This window comes from Bos taurus, chromosome 2 (assembly GCF_002263795.3).
Source record: "Bos taurus isolate L1 Dominette 01449 registration number 42190680 breed Hereford chromosome 2, ARS-UCD2.0, whole genome shotgun sequence".
NCBI classification, from domain to species: domain Eukaryota; kingdom Metazoa; phylum Chordata; class Mammalia; order Artiodactyla; family Bovidae; genus Bos; species Bos taurus.
This window is the reverse complement of record NC_037329.1, coordinates 108,775,836-108,791,228: the sequence shown is the minus strand read 5'-3', so window position 1 is coordinate 108,791,228 and position 15,393 is coordinate 108,775,836. Positions and strand designations below refer to the sequence as shown.

The 15,393-nt window shown below is 39.1% G+C and overlaps 1 pseudogene; it reads right to left on the bottom strand.

Annotated features, from left to right (window-relative positions):
- Positions 1-1,339: 1,339 nt before the first annotated feature.
- On the bottom strand, positions 1,340-9,071 carry LOC100336136 (TIR domain-containing adapter molecule 2-like; annotated as a pseudogene).
- Positions 9,072-15,393: the final 6,322 nt, after the last annotated feature.

Genomic DNA, 15,393 nt, shown 5'->3' with positions numbered 1-15,393 from the left:
TGAGCCATCAGGGAAGCCCTCTTTGATATTACCTGCCCTAATCTTGTAAAAGGGCTTCCCAGGTGATGTGATGGTAAAGAATTCATTTGTCAGTGCAGAGACAGATGTGAGTTTGATCCCTGGGCCCAGGAAGATTCCCTAGAGTAAGAAGTGACTACTCACTCAAGTTTTCTTGCCTGGAAAATCCCATGGACACAGGAGCCTGGTGGGCAAAGAGTAGGACACAACTTAGTGACTAAACAGCAATACAACCCATGAATAGGCTTGAAAGGAGACAAAAATTGAGGATGAGAGAAACAGTATCTAGAATGGTACAGCAGACATACCAAGCAGCATATCTAATAAGAAAGTGTTTACTAAATGCATCAGGCTACTCGGTATCCTAAAATATGTTAATAATATATAAACAAGCAGTTTCTAATTGTGAAATTATCTTTCAAAACACAATAAGAACATTAGGAAAATCCCATTGATTTTATTGATCACTGCCAGCTAAATACTCAAATACTTCTTCAAATAACTCTTCTGGTTTATATGCAAATACAACAAAATGGAAGCTTGTTTTCTAAGTAGCTTGGCAAAATGATGCATGTATCTAGAAATAAAAATAAGAGTTTATTTCAATGAAACACAGACTCAGTAAACATCTAGTGAATCGTTCCTTGATATTAATTAAGATGAATTTGTGTGTTATCACTAGTATATAACAATTCTTATTAGAATTGGTTTATTTTTATTTTTATATTTTATAAGGTCAGGTTTCTCAGGCATTTTAAAGATTGAGGATGATTTAGTTAATTGTTGCTTTGAAATGTAAATATTATTCTCTGCTTTTACACTTTTAGCATTTAAATTGTGAGGCCTCATATAGAGACAATTGCTTATCCCATTATGGGCTTAATTTTTAAATATTGAAATCTGCCCTCATTGCAGTTTATCCTTTTAATCCTTCTTTTCATTATTTCCAGAGCATAGCTGCTGCTGCTGCTAAGTCACTTCAGTTGTGTCCGACTCTGTGCATCCCCATAGACAGTAGCCCACCAGGCTCCCCCGTCCCTGGGATTCTCCAGGCAAGAACACTGGAGTGGGTTGTCATTTCCTTTTCCAATGCATGAAAGTGAAAAGTGAAAGTGAAGTTGCTCAGTCAGGTCCGACTCTTAGCGACCCCATGGACTGCAGCCCATCAGGCTCCTCCTTCCATGGGATTTTCCAGGCAAGAGTACTGGGGTGGGGTGCCATTGCCTTCTCCAGACACTTTTCCTAGGAACTTGTTTTCGCAAGTGAAGATAAATCCTTTGTTTTACAAAACAAGAGTCTGTCATGTGTCGTGTGTGCTGTCTCAGGCAACAAATTGCCTTTGTACTGTATTTCTGGTCTCTTTCCATATAGCTTGCTGTATCCTGTACACAGACTCCTGAAAAATCCTTTCCACTTGGGTAGGAAAGCCACGACTTTCTTCCTCCAGGGCGTTGATGGTTCATAGCGCAAAGGGAGTCCTCTCTCGGGGCAGGGGATTGTTCAGGGGCTGCATGGGGATGACGGAGTTGTACTTGTGCTACCTGTTAACGGAGTTCATGAGGGATGAATAGAACTGGATAGAACTGGAACTTACACCAGGTGTCCCTTAAGAAGTTTTCAGTCAACAGTAAGATAGTCCAGGCAGACCTGTTGATAGCATCATCTAAGTTCTGTAAATGCTGTCTGCCACATGGCATCTCAGCAAAGATGATTCCAGGCTTGATGCCGAAGTCGTTTTCCAGCAGGCATAGCAAAGAACTATAAATGATTCTGCTGCTGCTAAGTCGCTTCGGTCGTGTCTGACTCTGTGCGACCCCAGAGACGGCAGCCCACCAGGCTCCCCCGTCCCTGGGATTCTCCAGGCAAGAACACTGGAGTGGCTTGCCATTTCCTTCTCTAATGATTCTAAATCAACCTAAATTCAAAAAGTCCATAATCATAATATACCTTATTCTACCTCTCCACCGAGGTAGCTATAGAGAAATATCGAGAGGGTCTATTCATGGATTCATGCAAGTTTTTATAGTGATATCTGTATTTAACAGTTCATCAAGTTCACACTGACATCTCATTTAATGATGTCTCACAACAAACAGAACAAACAAAGCAAAACAACAAACTACCAAGCTATAATAAAAATATTTGCTTTATAAATACAAAATTAAATTTCACAGGAACAAATGACTTATTTAAAGTTCAGCTGCTGACTCTGACTTGGGTTCTTAACTTTCTTTGTTAAATAAGTGCTCAAAGTGTAGCCGTCCTGTAAGGTTGTTAAAAGGATAAAATAGGATAGCAGAGGAAAGGTTTAATGTAAAAATTAGTACCTGGCAGGGGCTTCCTAAATGCTTATAAGTAGTAAACGGTAAAAGGATTTGAACTTGGCTATTCAAGTATTACATTTGATTATCTCTCCTGCTTCCTATCCTTTGATGTTGCAAATGTGTTATAGAGTATGGGAGTGTGTTTAAATTGAACATGACCCAAAATTGTAGTCACTCATGCCTTGCAGTTTACTGAGTTTTCCAGGGAACTAATGGTTATAGATCAAACCCACAGGAGCTTTTATGCATGTAATTTGTTTTACTTCAGGAAAGTTATCCATATATGTGTTCATTTACAACAAGACATGAAATAATAAAATATAAACTTCCAGACTATATATGGTCATCTTACCAAAATCCTTTGCTTGTTTAAATCCCTTCAATACAATTTCTACCCAGTGCTCATACATTTTGTTCAATTCAGTTCAGTTCAGTCTTGTCCAACTCTTTACAACCTCATGAACCGCAGAATGCCAGGCCTCCCTGTCCATCACCAAATCCTGAAGTTCACACAAACCATGTCCATTGAGTCGGTGATGCCATCCAGCCATCTCATCCTCTGTTGTCCCCTTCTCCTCCTGCCCCTAATCCCTCCTAGCATCAGGGTCCTTTAAAATGAGTCAGCTCTTCACATCAGGTGACCAAAGTATTGGAGTTTCAGCTTCAACATCAGTCCTTCCAATGAACACCCAGGACTGATCTTTAGGATGGACTGGTTGGATCTCCTTGCAGTCCAAGGGACTCTCAGAGTCTTCTCCAATACCACAGTTCAAAAGCATTAATTCTTCTGTGCTCAGCTTCCTTTATAGTCCAACTCTCACATCCATACATGACCATTGGAAAAACCATAGCCTTGACTAGACGGATCTTTGTTGACAAAATAATGTCTCTGCTTTTTACTATGCTGTCTAGATTGGTCATAACTTTCCTTCCAAGCAGTAAGCGTCTTTTAATTTCATGGCTGCAATCACCATCCGCAGTGATTTTGGAGCCCAGAAAAATAAAGTCTGACACTGTTTCCACTGTTTCTCCATCTATTTCCCATGAAATGATGGTTCTGGATGCCATGATCTTAGTTTTCTGAATGTTGAGCTTTAAGCCAACTTTTTCACTCTCCTCTTTCACTTTCATCAAGAGGCTTTTTAGTTCTTCTTTACTTTCTTCCATAAGGGTGGGGTCATCTGCATATCTGACATTATTGATATTTCTCCGGGCAATCTTGATTCCAGCTTGTGCTTCTTCAAGCTCAGCATTTCTCATGATGTACTCTGCATATAAGTTAAATAAGCAGGGTGACAATATACAGCCTTGACGTAATCTATTTCCTATTTGGAAACAGTCTGTTGTTCCATGTCCAGTTCTAACTGTTGCTTCCTGACCTGCATACAGGTTTCTCAAGAGGCAGGTCAGGTATTCCCTGACCTGGTCTGGTATTCCCATCTCTTTCAGAATTTTCCACAGTTTATTGTGATCCATGCAGTCAAAGGCTTTGGCATAGTCAATAAAGCAGAGATCGATGTTTTTCTGGAACTCTCTTGCTTTTTCCATGATCCAGCGGATGTTGGCAATTTGATCTCTGGTTCCTCTGCCTTTCCTAAAACCAGCTTGAACATCTGGAAGTTCACGGTTCACATATTGCTGAAGCCTGGCTTGGAGAATTTTAAGCATTACTTTACTAGCATGTAAGATGAGTGCAATTGTGCGGTAGTTTGAGCATTCTTTGGCATTCCCTTTCTTTGGGATTGGAATGAAAACTGACCTTTTCCAGTCCTGTGGCCACTGCTGAGTTTTCCAAATTTGCTGGCATATTGAGTGCAGCACTTTCACAGCATCATCTTTCAGGATTTGAAATAGGTCAACTGGAATTCCATCACCTCCACTAGCTTTGTTCGTAGTGATACTTTCTAAGGCCCACTTGACTTTACATTCCAGGATGTCTGGCTCTAGGTCAGTGATCACACCATTGTGATATCTGGGTCATGAAAATCTTTTTTGTACATTTCTTCTATGTATTCTTGGCACCTGTTCTTAATATCTTCTGCTTCTGTTAGGTCCCTACCATTTCTGTCCTTTATCGAGCCCATCTTTGCATGAAATGTTCCCTTGGTATCTCTAATTTTCTTGAAGAGATCTCTAGTCTTTCCCATTCTGTTGTTTTCCTCTATTTCTTTGCATTGATCGCTGAGGAAGGCTTTCTTATCTCACCTTGCTATTCTTTGGAACTCTGCCTTCAGATGCTTATCTTTCCTTTTCTCCTTTGCTTTTCACTTCTCTTCTTTTCATAGCTATTTGTAAGGCCTCCCCAGACAGCCATTTTGCTTTTTTTGCATTTCTCTTCCATGGGGATGGTCTTGATCGCTGTCTCCAGTAAAATGTCACGAACTTCCATCCATAGTTCATCAGGCACTGTGTCTCTCAGATCTAGTCCCTTAAATCTATTTCTCACTTCCACTGTATAATCATAAGGGATTTGATTTAGGTCATACCTGAATTGTCTAGTGGTTTTCCCTACTGTCTTCTATTTAGGTCTGAATTTGGCAATAAGGAGTTCATGATCTGAGCCACAGTCAGCTCCTGGTCTTGTTTTTGCTGACTGTATAGAGCTTCTCCATCTTTGGCTGCAAAGAATATAATCACTCTGATTTCGGACCTCAGACAGGTGGTAGCTGCTCTCTCTAGCTTCACTGCTCTACCTCAAATTTCCCTCCAAGATGTCATCCAGTCCTGCAGCTGCAATGTCATCTATAAACTGATGGCGGTGTAACTGGCCATTCTCTCAAACTCCAGATTAGTCTCCAAGTTGCTCCTCTTGATATTTTTGCATCTTTTCCTCTTTTTAGTACATGTGTTCCTCCTCGCTCATCCCTTTCTCTTCTCAACTGCAGAAAATACACAGCATGAAAGTTGAGAATTATGCTTTATTCAGCATGCAAACTGAGGATTTAAGCCTGGGAGATAGCCTGTCAGAGTTCTGAGATTCTGTTCTGAAGAAGTAAGGAGGAGCCAGGAAATGTAGTTTTTGCAACAAAACCCAGGTAGTCAGAACATCTAAAGATTGTTGTCAATTAAATAAAACCCAGACATCCCAGGTGGCACTAGTGGTACAGAACCTACCTACTAATGCAGGAGACATAAGAGACCTGGGTTCGTTCCCTGGGTCAGGCAGATCCCCTGGTTGTAGGCATGGCAACCCACTCCAGTAATCTTGCCTGAAGAATCCCATGTACAGATGAGCCCAGCCGGTTACAGTCCGTGGGATCGCAAAGTGTCAGACATGACTGAAGAAACTTAGCATGCAAATAAAAACCAGACTGCTTAAGTTAATGAATTTAACATGTGTCTGTATGAAAACATGCAAGAATCTGGGCTCACTAAACTTATCTGTTTTTTATGCACCTTAACCATCTAGGGTCAGTATCCCCCCCCCCTTTTTTTTCCTATCCTGAATTCCCTCAGGGTACACAGTCAGTCAGGGTGGCTGCAATAGCTGATGGCTTGATGGCCACAATATCTTTTGTTTGCTGACACAGCAGGGGACATTCTTCATCCACATTCTGCTCACTCAGAAGAGTCCCAGATCTTTATCTGCTTGTCATGTCATCTCTGCTCATCCAGAACAGCCCTCCAGGATCCTCATCTGCCATCCCATCTGACTGGACTTCTGCTCTACATCTCTCCTTTGACATCCATAATGATCTTGCAGTCTCACATCTACCCTCTTTATTTCTGTGTCTGTGGCTCAGCTCTGCGTGTATGCCTTTCTAGAACAGAAGTTCCAACTCCATCCTTCTAGCTTCTTTCATATCCCTCTGTTCCTCATTCAATATCAGCTTCCATTTTGTTCTTGAACCCAGGGGTTTTCAAGTTTGGAACTCAGACCAGCAGCAGCAGCATCTGCTGGAAACTTGCTGGTAATGCAAATTCCTGTGCCCCACTGCAGACAAACTGGGTCCCCAACTCTGGGGGTGGGGCTCAGCCATCTGGGTTTGACAAGCCTCCCAGATTATTCTGATGCATGTTAAACTTTTAGACCCACTGTTCTCCAATCCACCTGTTCTCAGCCTTGGCTGACATTTGAATAACCTGAGGAAGTTTTTAAAAAATATCCATGTCTGGGCACCACCCCAAACCTATTAAAACAAGTTCTCTGGAGGTGGGGCCCAATTATATGCATTTTTTAAAAAGCTCCCCTGGTAATTCTAATGTACAATCAGGGTTGACTTTAATCTGCCAAGATGTTTCCTGTTATTAGGCATTTACTTGGTCTATCTGTCTGAAAAGCTCTTCCCTGCTTCATGTGCCTTGTTCTTTTGTAGTCTTCAGGTCAGAGCAAAATTATAACCTTCTTAGAGAGGCCTTCCCTGGCCATCCTTATTCCAAGAGCACTTTTTCCTTTAATTTTTCCTTAATCCTGCTAATCTCTAATTGAAATTATTTTGCTTAATCATTCATTTTCTCAATGGCTCCACTAGAATATCAACTCCTAGGAGAACAATGATTTATTTTCAAGGATGAATCCCCAACTCCCTGGAACAGGGCTGGGTTCCTGATAGGGACTCGGTAAATATTTATTGTATAAAAGAACAAACACCAGACAAACAAAACATGCTGTTTATTCCAAACTCTGTGCTTTTGATGGATTGGTTTCCCTTGCCTAAAATTTTGTTCTACTTTCATTATCTTTTATCTTATGATTAGTAACATTTTCACAAAGGGCCAGAACATCTGTGTCAAGTCTTTATCCCCTCTCAGCTTTCTTTCCTGAAGTCACATTAAGATATTGTAACATCACTGAATGATTCACTTTTCTTTAAATGCAGCATGAATATTTGCTTCTAATGGAAGTTCCTGAAGCACATAGACCAAGTTTTAGGTCTCTTTCAGCTTGTTCCCTGGTGTGGATGGGTTATGCTACTGGGTACACACGAGTAGATACTTTCTGTGGTGAATTGACCCGAGGAAGGGAAAAGCTTTCAGTCAATAGTTTTAAAAGGCAAGGGGCCATTGAAAAGAGAGAGCAGGGAAAATAACAGATACAGGAAAGAACACCTGGCTCAATACAGAGATTGAATTTTTATAACAAAACAAACAAGAGGGGCGGGGCGTCTAATGCATGTCTGAGTATTGGGAATGCTGTTTCCTGTTGCTCCTTCTTTCTAGTCCGGCATTTTGGAAGATGTAGGTCTGTATAGAAATCTTCTTCTGCCCCCCACTCATCCCTTCCCTTTCTGTCTTAAACTGCAGAGAACTCTGAAACCAGCACTCACATCAGGGAATGCTGGGAAGCCACGGGCAGCCTTTCATGGCAAGCAAGCTACTACAGAAACTCCTCTTTTATGATGTTACATTATCTATATAAGAGCAATCAAAGACATCAGCTGGAAATCCCCCAACACTGAGCAAGAACTGAGGGGCTCACACACCGCTGCTTGAAATGTCTTGCTGGGTGACCAGTAGGGTTCTTCAGCTTGAATTAACATGACAATCCTAAGAGATTGATCTGTTCCTCAGGAGGAGGGAATGCCTGCTGGCTTCAACTGGACAGAGATGGAAAGAGGACAAAACCCTCAGATGATGATCTAATATGTTGGAATTAGGATGCTTTCATCTTCCATTAGTTCAGGCAGAGTGTCTTCATTTTGTGTATCTGAGATTTCTTAATGAACTAGAGATAGAATTATTTAGACATATTTCCTCTTAGACATACAGTTTTATGTTTGAAGATCTAGGCTGGCCCTTAACAAAACTGTTAGAGGTTTGGTAGCACTTTAACTCTGTTGACTTTGACCTTCTTTCTAGACTCTGAAAATTCAGGAGGTTCCTTAGTTCTTAAGATTCAAGAATCGGAGACATGTATTTTCATTATTTTCCCTCATCTGTATTCTTGCACTGACTATCCCCTTCTTCATTTATACTCCTCCATCCAAGGAATCAATGTTCCCCATTGTTGCTGCTGCTGCTAAGTCGCTTCAGTCGTGTCCGACTCTGTGAGACCCCATAGACGGCAGCCCACCAGACTTCCCCGTCCCTGGGATTCTCCAGGCAAGAACACTGGAGTGGGTTGCCATTTCCTTCTCCAATGCATGAAAGTGAAAAGTGAAAGTGAAGTCGCGTCCGACTCTAGAGACCCCGTGGACTGCAGCCTAACGAGGCTCCTCCATCCATGGGATTTTCCAGGCAAAAGTACTGGAGTAGGGTGCCATTCCACATTGTTGCCTACTGGTTTTTGACATCCCTTTCCCCACTCACACCTGCCATCTTCTATAATCTCCCAAATTCTAGAACTTTCCTCTCATCACTTTCCTGGGTCAATTTCCTTTAAGCAAGAATATTTTCTTGAGTCAAGAAGACTCAGACACGACTGACCACACACACAGGCAACTTGATAAACTAATTTGCACTCTGTTGCTGACCTAATGTGTTACTTTTACCAAGGAATGGATTTGCTTTTAAAAGATGTCAAACTCAATAACGCAAAGATTATAAATAGGAATTTCTAGCGGTATTTGGGGATCGGCAAAATGCAGGGAAGATTTGGGCAGTGGGTGAGGCAAACCATGTAGAGGTGGTCTCAGTCACCTCACAGGGGGCCACCTCGCAGAATATACTTTGTTAGCATAATCCAGTTTACCATGCTCCATGCACAGCACCAATGCATAATTCTTCATGGACTCCTGGAGCTAGAGTCATTACCCCAAGCTTGACATGCAATGTCTGAGGACTAGCCATAGTGCAGCAGGAAAATGAGAGATCTTTCTAGGCTCACAGAGAGGGAATTTATAAGAAAGGGAGAAAGAGAAAGAGAAACCAGTTTGAAGACCTACAATATATACTTAGTCTATGTTCTAGATGCAATTTAACAACAACAACAACAACAACAAAAAACTATTGAAATAATTTATAGGGAATGCCTTCAGGCAGAGTTCAGTTCATTTTAACATGTTTATTGAATGCCAATGCAAAATTCATAATAATCGTAATAATAAATGACTAAGCAGTGATGCTGAATTGGCACTTACTTTGTATCATGCAGGCTTCCCTGATAGCTCAGGTGGTAAAGAATCTGCCTGCAATGTAGGACACCCCAGTTCAATTCCTGGGTCTGAAAGATCTGCTGGAGAAGTGATAGGCCACTCACTCCAGTATTCTTTGGGCTTCCCTTGTGGCTCAGCTGGTAAATAATCCGCCTGCAATGTGGGACACCTGGGTTTAATCCCTCGGTTGGGAGGATCCCCTGGAGAAGGGAAAAGCTACCCATTCCAGTATTCTTGCCTGGAGAATTCCATGGACTGTATAGTCCATGGGGTCCCAAAGAGTCAGACATGACTGAGTGACTTTCACTTTCACTTATATCATGCATTCCACTAAGCATTTTACATGGATTATTTCAGTTAGTCATTTTATTAGCTTTGTTGTTTGGTAGGAGGTGGTACGCTAGTTAGCTAATTCTCTAAGGAAAAAAAGCCCTAGTTTGTAACATTTGCTGATTGTGGAAATAGTCCCAGCATGGATGATTTCAAGTCACCAACAGTTCACAAAATTTCTGAATATATAGCAACTGGCCCACAAAATTCCTAATTATAACAGTTGGCTCTCATCATGAGTAGGAGTAGTTCCAGCACACCACAGGTAGGAGGGACTTTTTAAAAACTGTATTTATATTATAGTTGACCTGGGCTTCTCAGGTGACACTACTGGTAAAGAACCCATCTGCCAATGCAGAAGATAGGAGATGCAGATTTGATCTGGATCAGGAAGATACCGTGGAGGAGAGCATGGCAACCCACTCTAGTATTCTTGTCTGGAGAATCTCATTGATAGAGGAGCCTGGAAGGCTACAGTCCATAGGCTGCCAAGAGTTGGGATGACTGAAGCAATTAGCACACACGTAGTTGATTTACAATGTTGTGTTATTTTCAGGTGTACAACACAGTGATTAATTTATACATAAACATATACTTATTTCTTTTCAGATTCTTTTCCCCTATAGGTTATTACAGAATATTGAGTAGAGTTCCCTGTGCTATATTGTAGGTCCTTTCCAATTATCTATTTTATATAAGTAATGTGTATTTGTTAATCAATCCCAAACTCCTAATTTATCTCTTGTCCCAACATTTCCCCTTTGGTAACCATAAATTTGCTTTTGAAGTCTGTATGTCTATTTCTGTTTTATAAATAAGTTAATTGCAGCATTATTTATAGTAGCCAAGACATGAAAGCAACCTAAATGTTCATTGATAGAGGAAAGGATAAAAAAGATGTGGTGCATACGTACAATGAATATAACATGTCATAAAAAAGAATGAAATAATGCCATTTGCAGCCACATGAATGGACTTAGAGATTATACTAGGTAAAGTAAGTCAAGGGCTTCCCTGGTGGCTCAGTCTGTAAAGAATCTGCCTGCAATGCAGGATCCACCTGCAATGCAGGAGACCCGGGTTTGATCCCTGGGTTTGGAAGATCCCCTGGAGAAGCAAATGACAACCCACTCCAATATTCTTGCCTGGGAAATCCCGTAACAGAGGAGCCTGGGGGGCTACAGTCCATAAGGTCAAGAGAGTCAGACATGACTCTCTTATTAATTAATCATCATCATCAAAATAAATCAGAGAAAGACAAACATCCTATAGTTCATCTTTAAAAAATAATACAAATGGAAGGTACTTTTAAAAAATTCCCTCTTTGTTAGTATGACTAGTTTATTCTAGTTTGTCTGGGACTTTCCTAATTTTAGTGTTGAAAAATATGCATCTAGGGAATCCCCTCAGCCCCAGGAAAACTGAGGATACCCTATCCTTTTTACATATGAGGAAACTGAGACTTAGAGAACTTAGGAAATTTGTCCAAGATCACAGGGTAATAAGCAACAGAACTGCCATCAGGATCCTGGAGTTAAATTACAGACAGCCTGTGAGTTTCACTGCAGCAGAGATAGTGCCTTCCTTTCTTTAGCAGAGATTAGACATGAGTACACAACTGATCGTAAAAGAGATGACCCACACAGGCACAGAAATCCACACACACGCACAGAAAAAAAAGAAAAGCCACGGTGCTCTGTAGCAGAATCAAGGCATATTTTATGTATATGAAAAAAGTAATTATAGACTGCCTAATTCACACACTGAGCTCAGTCTCAATTTACTTAGATCCCCACAAAGGAACGTTCCACTATCTTTTAGAACCTGCACTAACATAATTTGGTATAAATTCTCCACATTGTACTATGGCCATAGATGGAACCAGGTTACACTTGGCAGCAGACATCTGCAGCAGTATAACTAAGGCTATGTATTTTAATAACCTAGGAAATTTTATACGAGAACATTTGCCTTTAATGATGCACTGTTGAATGCAAGCTTCATTAACTATAACACAATCCTTCAATTTAAGAAATCATTTCAATGATTATTCCTAATGAGCATCAAGATATTTACATGAAAAGTAGAGCTTTTTCCCTCCTAAATTGAAACTCATGAAATTTAGTATATCCTTTAATGATAATAGCCTCAAGAATAAGTCTCATGAATAATAATGCTAATGTCCCATTATTTGTTAAATAAAATAAAGTTTTGTTTGGAAACTTCAAATTTTGCTTTTTAAAATTTCTGATATAGGTTTTAATAAATGGCATCCATAAAAATTTAAAGGCTTTGTTTGGAGTGAACATCACTTTTAACCTAATAGACACTTTTTAATGGATAAAATGCATTACCTATTACATTGAGATGAGTTATTCTGATTTTGTAAAATGCCATACCATTCTGAAAGCATTAGAAGAGTGCAAAATGACATTAATTCACAACAAGCGACATTTCAGAGAAGTTGATTCAGTAAGAACACATACATATGAAAAATAGTGATTCTCAACACCCATGAGCTATCTTAATTATCTTAAAAGCTTTCAAGAAACTCTCCTCAAATACACTTTGAAAAAAAAAGGTCACACACTCACCTCATTAACTTTGAAAAATAAGCATATGCTAAACAAGGCTTTGTGTGTGAGTGTGTCTGTGTGTGTATGCATATGTGTGTGTGTGTGTGTGTGTGTGTGTGTGTGAGAGAGAGATATCAAATGAAGGAAATAGGGATGTTTAAGTTGAGGGTCACAACATAGTAACCAGAAATAGATTTAAATTTCATTTCACAGAGGACTTTATGTCCCTGAGGTCTATTTCACGCTAAAATTGCATGAATCTAGTAGTGCAAAGGGATTTAGAAAAAATATTATAGAATCCTTGGGGCTAGACATCTCTCCCAAGTGAGCAGCAAAAGAATGTGGGTGAGGAACAGGAGTACAAGGAAACTTGGGAAGGAAAGAATGTCTCTCCAATACAAATCAGCAATGTTGTGTTTTGCATAAAGTACATATCTTCTATTTCAATTTGTTTTGCCTAGGGCCAAGAATTTAAAATGATATCACTGACTTCAGAAAACATGGAAAGATCAGAAAGCACAATATACTGTCACCTTAAAAGGAAATTTAATAGTTCTATTTCTGGGATGATTCAGGATCAGTTTTGTCTGTAAGCTACAAACAACTGGATATTCTTAAATCAGAGATTATGACCTGAGTTTTGATTTGGGAGTTAAGGCTACTGTAAGCTCCAAATTTGATGCAAATTTTTCTGGGAAAATTATTGAAATATCAATTTCTTGTCAAAGAAGCTCAACAAAATTCAAGGAACTCTAGTAGAATCTCTGGCTTATGGCTGTATCATATAATTCATATTTATGTATGTTTATTATGTACTTGATTACTTAGAAGGTGTAAAAAACCTTAGTCACATTTTTGCTGTATTTTAAACATGCTAAAAAAGCTTACTAATTAAAGCAGATGGAGTGAGTCTAAATTTAAGAAATTACAAAATTATTATTTAAATATACTTATACATTTTAATGATATTCTCAAGTTGCACCAGTAACATGCTCTTGGAGACACAAGCACTGTTTGTTTTTTATTGTAGCAGAGTTGGCTTTGATCAGAATTTATCACCTGTAAAACATGATGGTAGAGAAGTTATCAAGATAAGTCTGAGCCCACAAATGCCCTATTGCCTTGCTGGGCTATAAATTATATTAATACCACTGCATATCCATACTTCTATCCCATCTTCCCTTGTTTCATCTAAACTGTAAATATACTTAGGGAAAAATCGTTGCTTTAATCCACATCATTCATTTATTATAATCATAAGCAAGATCATGGAAGACTCCTATGACCTGTCATATTTTGAAAGGGAAGAGAGAAAGAACTCTTGAACACAAGGGGAAACAAAATTTCCACTGAAAAAGAAAATAATTATGAAAATGTAAGCCAGGAATGCTAAAGATGGCACTCACATATCATTCATCAGTCTTTATATGTCATTTACAACTGACAGAAAAAATGCATAAAAAATAAGAGCACAGACAAATAGGTAAGGATGGTATCTTTAATATACTGGGGCCATACAAGTGGCAACCTAATAATCTATATGCAGATAAAGTATCATTCAAGATTCAAGAGAAAATAAAAAGATTTTGGTATCCACAAAAGTTAACAGAAGTTACTATTGACAGACTGACACTATAAGATAAACTAAAATATAAATATCAGGAAGAAAAAAAATAAAGCCATAATAAAAGAATTATTGTTCTTCAGTCACTAAGTTATGTTTGTAACTACATGAACTAAGAAATAAGAAATCTACTAAGGCTGACAATTTTTCTTATACATACACACTCCTTATTAAAAAAAAAAAAACTAAAATTAAATGAGAACTTAAGAATTCAGAAGAGGATGAAATAAATAATGATGACTGAAGAAATGGATTGTCATGTAAACTCAATAAACATTGATTGCAAAAATCATTATAATAATAATAATGACAAAATAATGTTTGTCATGAGATTTAATAATAAGATGGAATTAAATTAAGCTAATAACAAATGAAGGAGAGAAGGGATATTTAAAGAAAAAAAAAGTTTGGAAGGAATATAAAGACATAGATTAACTTTAGAGTTTACTAAATATATATCATTAAAAATGTTAACGGTGCTCTTCTTCTTTGTCTTTTTTAGTTCCCTTCCCTTCTTTTGATGGATAATATAAGTCTACAGCAGTGGAATGAAATAGAGCAAGGCAGATGTCTGTGCAGGAATTGAGGCAGCCACAGTGGCTTCTTTGCAGTCCAAAGACAATGATGAAGACATTCAAGGATGTTGCTACCTAGTAAGGGTAGGATAAGGAGGGATGTCCATGCAGGAAGGGGCCTGATGTGAGATGCTGAGCAGACTCAGGAGGCAGTCTGTCCACACGGGCCTGGAGAGGTGAGGGATGATATTGTGGCGGCTATTGAAACCTAAGGGAAAATATCAGAGCACAAGTGTAGTAAAGAAAATGTCAATGCAAGGGGGCTGTTCAGTCTGAGAGGTGGAACTCAAGTGACTGAGAGGTGTCTGCATGTGTGTTGAACCAAAGCAGTGTTGAACCCAAGTGGGTTCAGGGAGGGCCTGAACATAGGAGGAGCATCCCAAGATGGGGTCATGAGGCTGAAAAGAGAGTCTATGCAAAAGAATGGGTCCCAGTGGGATTTCAGAACCTGGGCAAGATGAGAAAGGTACTTTCCCAGTAGGGATCCAGCCTTGAGGGTTGAAGCCTCTCAGACTGAAGAGAATGCACCTAAATACTAAGGGTGGATGTGGCCTGCAACAAGACATCAGAGCATGAGAAGAATGAGCAAAATTTCTGCTCGTGGACAGTACAGCAGCAGTGATGTAAGACTGGTTATAAACAAGGGGACTGATTCAATAAGTAAATATATACCAAGGACAGTAGGAGATAGGTTTCTCACTTTTAGAGAAAGGAGTTACAAATACAGAAAAATGAAAAAAAAAAAACAAACAAACTAGAATGAGATTTGTGCTACTGGATTGGAATTATAAGTATTGTTTTGAACACATGGTTTTCAATTTAAAGAAATAAATATAGATGTTTATATAGGTATATATAAATATATTTGCAAACACATATACATATTTAAACATCTTTATATATAGATATTAA